The 13278-nt window shown below is 36.2% G+C and overlaps 1 long non-coding RNA gene across 3 annotated transcripts in view; it reads left to right on the top strand.

Annotated features, from left to right (window-relative positions):
* LOC124171514 overlaps window positions 1–13278 on the top strand; it is a 60269-nt gene that overhangs the window by 11263 nt on the left and 35728 nt on the right. For 2 of the 3 annotated variants that reach the window (XR_006867793.1, XR_006867792.1), the window contains exon 2: window positions 1468–1550. This is a non-coding gene — a long non-coding RNA (uncharacterized LOC124171514). Of the gene's footprint in view, window positions 1–848; window positions 1287–1467; window positions 1551–13278 lie in introns of those variants that run through there. The other variant, XR_006867794.1, reaches the window with a different exon arrangement.

Genomic DNA, 13278 nt, shown 5'->3' with positions numbered 1-13278 from the left:
GTATATGGTCCTCCTTTTTTACTACTCTGTAAAAAGTATTGTTTCTGTCTGTTCATATTATATTGTCAATGATGTTCGATCTTCAGGTTATGAGGGCCATCACGTTTTCTCAAGGAAGATGAAGGGCCTCTGCATTTGAACTAGTGCAGCTGCTGCTTAGAGTAGCTATGGTAAGATGATGTGTGATCAAGTGAAATTAGAAATACAGAGCATAAGTAAGGTTTAGGCAGATAAGTAATTTTTCCATTGATTGCATTTATGTCAGAGAAAATTCTTCTATTAATTCCCAGAGCAGCTAATATTAGAGGAATCAGCATGTTTAAGATAATGAGGTCAGCTAATGAATACTATTGAGCAAGAAACATAATTTAGATGTATCCATACATAGGATATACAGCTACATACATGTGTATATGTACATGTACAGCTGTAATACACGTGTATATGTACATATACAGCTGTAATACACATGTATATTTGCTGTACATGTACATATACAGCTGTAATACACATGTATATTTGCTGTACATGTACATATACAGCTGTAATACACGAGTATTACAGCTGTATTTTCCAGAAAAATACAGCTGTAATACATGTGTATTACAGCTGTATGGCAGGACTTTTGAGCTACTTTTACACGTGTAATACAGCTGTATTACAGATGTATACATCTGCTATACACCATGTATAATGCATGTAATACAGCTGTATTACAGGTGTATTACATGTTTTGTGTTATCTGGGTTGTCACTTCGGTGGACTCTGATTAATTTTACCTGATTTTTGTTTTTTTGGATCGTTGACGAAGTGCTTTACCCAAGGTCATTCGTGTGTGCTACTTGGTTGATTTCTTAAGGACTTGAGAACACTCAAAATGTTATGATTTGTCTCCCATCGTTGGCTAAAAACTATTGTGATCGAGTTTTCACCTAATCGCCGCAAGAAAATTTTGGAAGATATACCGGTGGCTTGTCATCAAGAGGTCATTGAGTTGTGTAGGACTGTCCTATTTGACAGCAGACTGCCTTGCATTGATGTTATCAGTCACGTAGTATTATGCGGAGCCTACGGGACTGAGTTCTTAATATTTCGTGTTCTGAGTTGGAATAGACGCCTCTCTTTAGTGTACTCGCCTAGTGGTTGTCATTCCTTAAATTTATCTCAATTATTCGGGAGTTTCCTACGAATACAACCAAGAACTTTCAGTTCTCGTCTTTTATTTTCTCTCCTTGTCCGTCGACTTACATGGCCTGAGCAATCAATAAGTAAAGACGATTGAATAAGTAAGTGGATTTACTATCATTTCTCGCTAATTTAATTTCTCGTTGAAAATTTTCCGTCGCCTTGGTAGCCTGATTTTGCTGCAATAGTACAATATATTCAGATTTTATTCATTTTCTACTCCCGATTCGTGCATGATAACAGCGCTTTGTTAATATATGTCTTTTTTCTTATTATTTTCAGAAAATCGAGCCGTGTGAAAGTAATGGTGTGCTATTTTACAAGTGATATTTCTTGGAATCCTTCCACATCGTGAGGAATGAAAGGTAAGCAATTTTCTTCTTTCAACATTGTATTATGTTATATGCCAAAACGTTGCCATTGGTATGCTAATCTTCATTGTTTACTAGAAATAGGAGTTTTTTTATGACGGGTGTGATATACTTAAGCGCAGTTACAAACAATTTCATTTTTGTTTGGCTTCTTCCTCCGTGATTTCTTAAAAACTTTCAAATACCAGATAAGATACGAGGTGATTTTTGGGTTCGAGTTTTTTTTAAGCTTTTCTCGACATAAGTTGACGGATTCTTGTATTTATGATCCCATTCATAGTTTACCTGTTTGGCTAAACCTATAATTAGACCTCTTAGAATCAGAGGTATCTAAAATATTACCTGCACTTCGATATGAATATTAGCGTCTTCTGAATACACTTAACAATTTATCTTCTTATTACATTGACACTTGGTGTATAGTTGACCTGATTCATTTCGCAGCTGTCATTTTTTTGGGGCACTAGATTGGTTCTCATGTAATATTTACACGTTTACGTCTCATTATTATTTTCTATCGATTTTCCTGCTGTTATTCGATAGTATTTTAACTAGATAAAATAATCTTCTACCATAGAAATTTTCTGAAAATCTATTCGCCTTCAATGCACTCTCTTTTCTTTGCAACGGCAGCAGTTTTTGATGAATTCTTGCGCTGGTATCTAAATTTGGTAAAGCGTTTAGCAAAGGCTCCCAACTTAATCGTTCACTTCTTCCAAACGCATTTAGTTATAAAGCCAGTTAAGGATTCTGTGCAATTACGAATTCCTCGCTATAGATACTCCCGTGTAACGCTTGAATAACCTATCCTGCTGTTTTTTACTCTTAGGAACACCTATCACAGTCCTTTTATTGTTTTCCAACGTTGTTTATGTGGATATTTTTCAGTCGCACATTTCCATTGGAGTATTTGACTCCGCAATAAAACAAGAAAACAAAATTTTATGAAACATACGGTTGAAAATACGATCGAATAATTGTAACATATTTGCTTACTCCTGAACTCTGCTTGCTGAATTTTGCGGATGGGAGGCGTTTATCATTAGAGTAGTTGAAATTAATTTTAGTCTTTCGCAAATCTTTGACTGTTCCGAATACATTTTTTCTTAAGTTCCTTCCTTTTTTAAAAGTTGCCCTCACTTCTGCGGTGATGACTTCAACAATCTCTATCTTCGGCCATCCTTTTCATGTCGTTGTTGTAGTTGCATCCCATTTCCAACGCCAAAACTTGAATGCATCAAGGTCTCGGTCGTCCTTTCTTTATTTTCCAAAGAATATTTCCTTTTATGAGATTCCGTTTGAAGTTGTGTTGCTTGGGTAACTGTCCGATGATCTCAAGTTTCTTATTTTCCTTCTTTTTACCATTTGTTCTTTTTCTGGATGGACTTCATTGGGTGCGTGCCCAATAGGGTGGTTTCCTATTATTTTTTTATTGCCTAAATCGAAAGATTATTACTCCTGGAGTAAGTATTTCGCGCTTTTAGATTTTTAAATGACAACATCTATTTTTCGCGATTAAATGAAAAGTGAAAAATTTCAAGCGCGCAAAAACGCGACGCGTAAGTAGGAAAGTCCGTGCGACGCATTTCTGGTTCCCCCTCTCTCCTTGTGAAGTGACCTTGATCGAGGCTCTGAGCGCTGATAGGACGCAGGATGCTAGCGGATAGCTGAGTACCTTCCTGTCTGGTAGCGCATGGCTTAAAAAAGGTTTATTAATACCTTATCAAGCGAAGAAAACTTTCCGACCTTAGCCAGTTTTAATAGGTGATTATTAAGACATGTTTCCCTGAGCTCTGTGCCTCATGCTTGCATTGGTAACCTCAGACGATGTATAACTCCTATCTACTCGTGTAGAAACTAGGTCCCTGTGACGTCACACGGAGAGGAATCGCATGGGCGCCAATCTGGCCTTTTTCAAATGAGGATAAAATTTGACCCTTGCCATTCGTCTAAACCGGTGTTTCAAAAACCAAATAATTTGTGTGTTATGAATACACTAATGGTGGGTAACGAATCGCAATCAATGCCTATCGTTTTCTTTGATGAAGGAAACTACCCTATTAGAATTGTGTCCGCATAGTTCTTATACTCCTCCTCCTAACCTCATGTCAGCTTTTCTCAAGTTTGGTCACCTTCTTCCTTAGTGTTCATATCTCACATTCATGTGTCGGCGCACTACATTCAAAAAGTTTAAGCAATTTCTGCCTAGTCTCAATACTTAAACTGATATTTAATGCGAGCCCTCTTAAATTGAACGATTTAATTAGCTAACGCTATACTTTTTTGACCTCAGAATATAATTTTTTATCATCCCTCAGTGCATCTCTCCCTTTAAATCGAATACTGAATAGTGATGTTTTTTGGCATTTTCAAAAGTTCTCAAGGTATATTCTCAAAGTTTATTTAAACGGGGCGTTAAAAAATGGATGGAATTTTATTGCTAATGATAAATAATGTCCTCCCGTTCAATAATCGAATAGCCTTATTCGTTCGCTACTTCACGCCCTTCGCGTAACCTATGGTTTGATTATCAAGGGTCGAGGGGGGGAAATGCTATAAAGAAATAAATGGCTCTAAATTTATATTATCTTTCTCAAAACTTAAAACTGATAAATTCCACACGGAGTGAAAAAACAATTCGTTCATTCTATGAAACAATATTTGATTGAGGGCAAATGAGGTAATGGCCCTCTTGGCATGATAACAATAAATATTTCTTGCTGTGTGTCTGTTGCCTGTGGTATGCGATGGCCTTGGAAGCAATATGGTGAGCTACACATTGCTTAATGATCTTCCATTGGAGGATCCTACGATTTTAAAAAATCTTCGTAAACCTTTATCGCAGATTATTGAATCTGATGTTTTCATTTTTCATTATTACAAAGCGTGAGAGTTTTTTCCGCTTTCTTCACCTTAGGGATTTCACGAAGAACTCAATCTTACCCAAAAATTGACTGTTCATACAAGGAATATCTGAATATTGATATTTATTAAATGTCTTTGAAGAACGCTATAAACTGTGTAGCATTTTTATAAAATGAAATTATAATTTACTTTAACTTTAAGAGTAAAAATAACGGAGTTAATAAGACTACAGTAAATTTTCGATTATTTTCATCGGTCCATCATTCTTGAGATGTGGCAAATTAAAGTTGCTCCGCCTTCTTCTAATGGTTTTTGAACTTCTTTTTGCTTCTACTCTTATTACCCCTTATTTATGACTTATTGAAGCGAACCTATTTATTTTCATTAGTTTTCGTCAACACCACTATACGAATCCTTTGACTCATGGCTTTTCTGCCGCTTTCGTTGTCCATGCTTAACTCTCATTAAGAAACGTACTCCATACGTAGCATGTGAAAACGTATTTCCTTGATTAAGCTTGCATTCTAAACTGTGCGTAGATTATTTTTTGCGCGGAATACCTCCTTTCCTTAAGTTACTGTACTGACTGTTTCTTGTTTGTCTTCGTCCTTCGCTGCTTTCTCTGATTTCCTGGGTAGTGAAATTCTTTCTCATCTTAAAGCTTTTGTTTTTTTTGGTTAAACATTTTTCCGAGTCTCCTCTCTTTTGATGCTAACATTTGAGATTTTTTCGTGGATGTTCGGCTGCGTATTACCCTTTTCATATTTATTAGGTTCTTCTCTTCTATGTGTCGTTTTTCGCCAGCAAATCGTTAATTCATGCTAATTCTCTCGTCACGGATGTCGTCTTCTGTAGCCCTCTCTGTGATTTATTTGACTGTTTTCTCGATTTCACATGAAATATTTCGAGAAAAGGTTCACAAATTGTCCCGTTCCTTTCGATATTTATGTTCTGCACGGTTTGGTTCACATTTCATCACGGCTTTTAAATAGACTGTGGGGAATTCTTCGATCATTGTACGAAAAAAAACATTACATTGAGAACTATGACAATTAAATTCAAATTCACGCAGTCAAAAGGCCTCTCCAAGCTGACAAATGCCATGAACTTTGGTCTGTTCTTTTAATTCTTTTGTTTATTTTCAGTCTAGTTAACAACATTGATTTTATAGAAAAATCTTCTCGGGATTGCGCGCGGGTTAGATTATTTAAGAGCGCCGACGTTTCGGGTACCGACTCGCTACCCTTTCCTTGGACCTTATAATTTCTGAATTTGACTTGGTCCACTTCCAGGAATTATTCTGGTCTTCGTTCTATTCTCCTGTAAATGATTCTCTTCGATATCTTTAACGAATATTTCATTACTTTGATCCTCACACTACTCTACTCCCTTGTTTTTCGGAAGAGGAATAATGATGTTCTCCCTGATGTCACTTTGTATATCCCCTGATGTATATATTTTGCATATGGTTTATAGAGCTTGTTTAAAGTCTAATTTTTTTGGATTTTCAATTAGCTCTGTAGACATATCGTCCATTTATGAAGCATTATTCTTTCTCAGGTCTGACATTACAGTTTCAAATTCCTATCATAAGATGCTAGCTCTCATTTCATTCTTTTCTGTATCGCATTCCTCTTCGATCATTATTTCTCTTCCTTTGTATCACTCTTCCAGGTATTCTTTCCATCTCAAAGTTCGGTCTTCCATTACAATCAGCACACATTATTTCGTGCCACTTACAAACTTGCATTTTACCTTGAAATGGTTCCTCAGAATTCTGTAGGCAGCTCCCACTTTTCCGTGGAAGAGGATATTTTCATTTTCATCGCAATGGTTCTTCATCCATGTTTATGTACCTTTCCTCGGTTTTCGACAATTCTCGTTCATTATTCTCCTGGAGTAGTACTTTTGCCCTTCCGTTTTCACACTCCTGAGTTATCTTCCGTCTCCCTTGAAGTCCAAGTCTTCATCTGAGAACCATTAATTTTCTCGACTACATTTCTTTCCCTCTGAGCCTCGATTTTTTTCTCCCTTTTGTTTTTATCATAAAATTAGATGGATTTTCATCCTCATTCCATTATGTTCACGGTCGACTTCTGCGCTACGTCAGCTTTTGTAGACCTTCTAATTTTTGAACTTATGCTTCGCAAAAGTGCGCAATGCATGAAATATTATTTCTGAACTAAATATTGCTTACGTATTTTCGAAGAATATATTTTTTGCATGCGATTCTTAAACAGTGGGTAGGCAACCACTTACTTGTGTTCTATTCAGAATTCTAGGAGCATTTATCGTCATTAATTTAGTTTTATTGATCCGTAATTTCCCGTTAATCTAACATTCTTCCACAATTCCTAATCCATGAAACAATAAGATTTTATTACGTTCAAAACTGCTTGATTTTCCCGCTTACGTCTTCTACCACTTCATTTTCACTGACTGAAGTTGGTGTGTAAACTTGTACCGATACGATATCTAACGTTTTTGTCTCTATCCTGACCATTGCTAGCTTTTTCTGCAGGAAGTTTTTCATATGCATTTTGGACATTCCGGTCAGGGAGATGGTTCTTAGCTGAATTTGTATTTAAGCCTTTATGTAGACATTCGATATCAATTTAATGTGTTTGGTTCCATTCCCAATCACATTTCTTTATTTAATTTTCCCGAATCTTATAACGTATCTCGGATACTAAATCTCGGAGTTCGACTTTTCATGATGATTAAGGAATACCCACCACGCCTTCTTAAAGAAAATTTTCAACGTAAACTCATGAATGCATTTTGGATAATATTTTAACATTCTCATCTTTCTTGCTTTGTACTCTCTCCATTGCAAACACATACAGAAGACTTTTAAAATACTAGTGGATGAATTTATTGATTGCTTCAGACCTCGGTAATATGGCCAAAATCTTCAATTAAATACTATCAACGACACCATTTATTGTTAATTCCATTATTAATAAATCATTTTGAAGAAATTTATGCAAGAGCTGGACTTCATAGTACATATTATACAGTATAATAGTATATTATGTACTGGTGCTCGGCAGCGTAGCTCTCTCAAATATATATTCATTGTCAAAGGAGAGGGAAGAAAAGAAATTGGTTAAGGGAGTTATGGGCGATGCTTTGGGGATGCACCAGGGATTTTTATAATTAGTGAAAAATTGTCTTGGACAAAGGCGGAAATAAGATTAAGGGAATCAGAATCAAGCAATTCACTAGATATCCGCAACCAAATGTCGCAGATAGATGGTTTTTAACTTATATTAAGATTAAGACATCTATTTCTAAGTCTACATCTACATACTACCACGCAAGCCGTCTAAAAGGCGTGTGGCAGGAGTTTAGGGCACCAGCCATTTGCGCATAAAAACGAAATGCTCTAACGAAATTACGACTATCATTTATTAAAGTTCTTTATGGTTTGGGGGAAAAACGAATTCTCATATCCTTCTGTTCGGTAAAATATCTCTCCCAATTTATCGCTTTTGTCGGACCTGGAAATATAGTGGGGCTCTAATATTATGTTCTCCGTGTTGCTCTTAAAGATATCCATTCTGAATTGTTCAAGCAATCTAATCCTAGCGCGCAGCCTCCGAGTCACCAGCGGCTTCAACCCTAATTCGCTTAACATCTAGGTAACGCTGTCTGTACGCCCGTAGCAGTTTTTGACGAAACGCGCAGCCTTCCTTTGAATTTTATTCAGTTCGCGTATTGTCTTTCTGTAGCTGATCCCATATGCTCGCTGTATATTCAAGGTGCGGTCGGACGAGCGCGAAATATCACCTTTCTTTTACTTTCTCATCCGTAAATATTTACACAATACGCTGGACGAATACTAATTTCTTCGGGGCTATGCCGCAAATATTCTTTATATGTGTTCCCCATGTAAGGTTCGAGGTTATCGTAACTCCCAGGTACTTCACTTCCTCTGTTGCCTTTTTGTTAATACCATTCACAGCATAAGCATGGTTATAGTTGGATGAACTCTGCAAAAAATGCACCGACATGCATTTGCTCAGATTAAGTTCGAGTCCCCTCTCTTGGCTCCATAAATGAACGCTGTTTAAATCCGATGATAGAATTTCATAGAGTAATTTGCGATATCTAAATCTTTTGCTAAATCACTAATTTTGCGATAGAAGACAGCTCCGTCAGCAAATAAACGTTTTTGAAATAAAATTCGATGCTTTCCCGGCGAATATATTCAAAAAAGATTCAACTCCCTTCATTCTGCCAGATTGGAAGCCCGAATAGCCTTTTTTGAAACGTAGTTTTTTGCTAATTCGGGAGCAGGGGTCATTAATGTATAAAATGTACAAAAGAGGGCCGATTACTCTTCCTTGTGAAACACCTGATGTCACTATTATTACATCAGAGCTAATTCCGTCAGAAACTACTTTTTGTTTACGATCATTCAGGAAGATGTCGCGTCGAAAGCTGATGCGTATGCAGTTTACCACTGTTTTGTTTAATCCGCATGACTGTGATTTGCATTAAAGTTTGTTGTGATGGACCATGTCGAAAGCTTTCTTAAAATCAATGCATCAACTTATGTTTTCGATTCACCAGATTTAAGAACTTCGTGTATAAAGAGCCTGAGCTGTGTTTCACATGATCTACCTTTTCGGGATCCGTGCTGACAGCCGTGGAGGAAGTTCCGACTGCCCAATCAAGTCATGATGTTGCTAACGACGATATGCTCAAGTATCTATCCTATAATCGTTGTTAATGAAAATGGTTGATAGTTGTCTGGGTCATGTTTGTTTCCATTTTTGGATATCGTTGTTACGCTTGCAATTTTCCAGTTTAGCGGTAACTTTCCTTCAGATTTCACACTTCAGAGACTTCTTGAATATATTATATCTAATTAAGGTGCGATTTGTGGAGCAAACTCCTTGACGACACGCGCGGGTATTCTCTCCGTACTCGGAGATATACCATTCTTTATTGATCTTAGTTATTTAGTTACCCATCACGTGGTATAGAGATTTCTTTCATCGATTCCTCAGTACATGGGACGTATAAATTGAATTTGGTATCTTCTGTACTTTATATCTTTCGAAGTGGGAATTTAACGTTTTAGCATTTTCAATATTTTCGGTGACAAGTTTATCATCTTTATCAAATAACGAATCTACGGTTGAAGATTTTCACGGAAGCTCTTTCGCATACGACCAAAAGGATTTCGCGTTTTCTTCTAGTAATTCATCGAGTAGGGGAGACTGGGGCACAGTGGGACACGGGGCACAGTGGGACAATTGATTTATTTAAACAATTTACTCGGTCAAAGGGCAAATGCATTAAAATTAAGGAAGTCATATCACGAGGAATAATGCACAAAAATCTTATTTCCTAATCTTATGTAGCTTCGCGTAAATGTTATAAAATATGTTTTTTGCTATAATTTTCGTAACTTTCATGTTATGAATATTTATGCAATTCTCTTAATTATAGCAAGTTTCATAAGGAATGACTTGGTGAATACATTATTTAGAGACTTAGTAATATTTTTCTAAACATATTTTTCGAAAGTAACATGTTTAAAATTTTTGCTGACAAATACAAGACTTCAGGACATGCGGGGCACATTGGGACAGCTGAAATTGGGGCACAGTGGGACAACATGGATTGGGGCACAGTGGGACAACTCGAATTGGGGCACAGTTTGATGCCGAATTACAGCCCAGGAGCTTCGTACTATCAATATCCGTTACCTAAACGCTCTCAAATTTCATATCATGCTTACTTTATAATGTTTTGGCTCCATATTGATGCTTTAGCATTTGAAGCAGTACATTTCAGTTAGTGAATGTGAGGACAAAACTAAAGAATGGCAACAGCAATGAACATGAGAAAAGTAATGCCGAAGTAAATAATTAGTGTGAACCCCGATCGTATGGACAATTTGTCTACATTTCCGGAATCCCACATCTGTTATATAGATGTGCTCTTTGTAAGGAACAGTTCAGTCTTGGTCAGAAGCGAGCTTGAGGTAGTGAGAGGAGAGAGTCTCATAAACAATAGTTGCTGCCACATTCCTCCTTTCTACAAGCCTGCTCTGGGAACATTCAGTGATTTGCGTGAAAGGAAGAAAAACAGGCAATAAAACTTGATTTTTAAAGAGAATTTTGAGGCAAGATTGTTTATTACGTATTATCTATTTAAATCAAATTATTTATAAATTGAATTTTTGAGATTCATAGCTTATAAAATAAATTACCACCATAGTAAACTGTGACTTAAAACTGCAGCACGACTGCACCACAGACTGTCTCCTCTGCGCACGAAAAAATTAGTATATGAGTTAGCTCAGAGAAATAGAAAGAAATACCCGCCATCTTGCGATCAGAAAGACATCGCTGATGTTGGTTTATTTTACGTTTTTTTGAAGCGGAATCCTTCGATTAGCCTTCGAAAACCAGAAGCAACCTCACTGGCCAGAGACGTGGGCTTCTATAGGACGGTTGTGAGTGCATTTTTTTCCGATCTATCAGCTCTTTATGTCAACATGTATTTTCCGCTGGAGGTGTAATCATGATGAAAGTGGTTCCACTACCGTTCAACTCCAGGGAAAAGTGATAGCCCTCAAAGGTGAAAACAAGTAGGTGAAGTTACCTCCTCTGAAAGAGGCTCCTCGATGTCATTGTGCTATATTATAAAGGTTCAGGTTAATACAATTCCTCCATTTCTTGTGTTGTCTAGAGTGAAATTCCTCCAAAAAATACTGTTGAAGTGTCCCATAGGATCAGTAGGTGCCGCATGTCCTTCTGAATGGATGGCTATCAATTTATTTTTACTGGTTTTAAAATATTTCATCGATCACGCAAATTTTTTTAAAGAAAACCCTGCATATAAAAAAGCATTTACATCTAATAATACATATTATTTTTACTTTCGGTTCAACCCTGTTAACCCAAGTATTTTTAATGACAAAGACCTTGCCCAAGAAACTGTCAAAGATCAGTTTGTTGGACCTTTAGAATTTCACTTAGAAACCGAGTAAAATCTCGAAAGCCCAGGACAACCCGGGTTGAAACTTCGTTTTAGAGAGCATAGTTTTCCCCCCTGAGGAATAACGTCCAAAATCTAGCAGGCTAATATCTAAACATGCTAGACAAAAGAAAAGATAGGAGATACCTACGGACACACCAGTTAAAAAGAGACTGGAAAATATCATCAATAATAAATAAAATAATATCATCAAAGGAAAGAGAGAAAAAAAGCCTGGTCATAAGAAAATGTTGAAAAATGAGCGATAAAATGTCAAGAAAATCAAGATTTTCACATTAAAGAACTAAAAAAAAGATTGGAAATGGAAGATATAGCTACAGTTTCAGAATAAAGTGACTAAATTTACCACCAAGGACAGTTGGCAGAACTTCAGCCATTAGCGTAATTAAATGTTGATGAAAAACATTGCATGCAGTGTTTTAAAGTTTATAATTACATGACTCAATAATATTTTTTATCAGCACATGTATCTTGAATAAAAATTTCTTGATTAAAATGTTCGCTTGCATGTATATTTCACCCATTAATGTTAATTAATTCATTTGTACCCTCAATTAATTTAAACTTTGTATTTTATTGAGTAATGCAAGCCTGTCCTACTCTGCCCCGTACACTGTCCCACTCTGCCCCAGCCTGGGGCAGAGTGGGACACTTTTCAACTAAGAAGAAACTTGACTATTTCAACTACTTTAAGTTAGTTGCATTACTTGCGAATTTTTTAATAAGTCGAGGAATATACTCTTTAAGCAATGGCACCAAAATCTTCCATTTTCCAATAATTATGTGGGATATAAAAATGAAATGCTAGAACTGTCCCACTGTGCCCCAGTCTCCCCTAGGTACTTTTTTCTTGAAATTTTGAATTTCATTTCGCATTGCTTTCTTGGTTATTGAGCGCTGTGCACACGGAAAAAAATTGATTAAGAATATCAAACAGGTTTGATAGGGAGTATTTTTGTTAAATATACTTAAACTTTGGTGTAAATTATTAAGCTCTTGATTTATTTTACCAAACGCTCTTGATATATTTCATCAAACATTTTGATATTTCATAATTTGGTCAGTTGCACGAGAGAGTTTGGTAAAAATAACTTAATTAATTCAATACAATTCAGAGATAGGTAACTTTTATCGAAGTTATGATTAATTTTACGGATTTTGCTGCGTGTTTGGTAAAAATTATCAGACTCTAATTTGTTATGCAAATTTGGTTCGATAGAAGTTTCGTAATCTATTGAACGGTCTGTCGTTCCTCTTTTGTTTATACCAATACACATTTGCAGTTGAAAGATTCTTAATCCGGCCTTGCATAAAAGAAAGGTTGGTAGAAATGACTTTATTTTCATTAAGTGTGATGGCGAATACGTTTTAATTTTGTTTGCGTTCATTCATCTGTTTATTTCAGGTTTATATTGCAATCCTATTGATTCTATTCCGTCTCCTATCCCTGTTAACTTTCAATTTTCACTATCTATGGTACTATTAATTATCCGTTATCGAATGCTGCGCTTCAGGATTCCTCTTAATGTTTAATTTCAAAGAAGACATATCCACCATACACTCCAAACTGAGTTCAGTTGGTCCTACCGACGGAATCCAGCAACTGTGAAGAGGCGAAAGACAATTATATCATCATTTGTCAAAGTGACTTCAGGATAAACCGAGTTCTATAAATGATTTTCTTTTTCCAAGGGGTTCAGCTCTTTGCACTTAAAAATACATGACATTTTCACCTAAAATCACTGTCATTGTAATTGCTTTTTATAAGTTTGGCAAACTCTGTTCCTTTTTTTGGCCAGCGTTCTTAAATAGCTTTAAAATATTCATATATTATCAC

The sequence above is a fragment of the Ischnura elegans genome, chromosome X (genome assembly GCF_921293095.1).
Source record: "Ischnura elegans chromosome X, ioIscEleg1.1, whole genome shotgun sequence".
Lineage (NCBI taxonomy): Eukaryota > Metazoa > Arthropoda > Insecta > Odonata > Coenagrionidae > Ischnura > Ischnura elegans.
The sequence above is the reverse complement of the archived record's forward strand: the minus strand, read 5'-3'. Positions and strand labels throughout refer to the sequence as shown.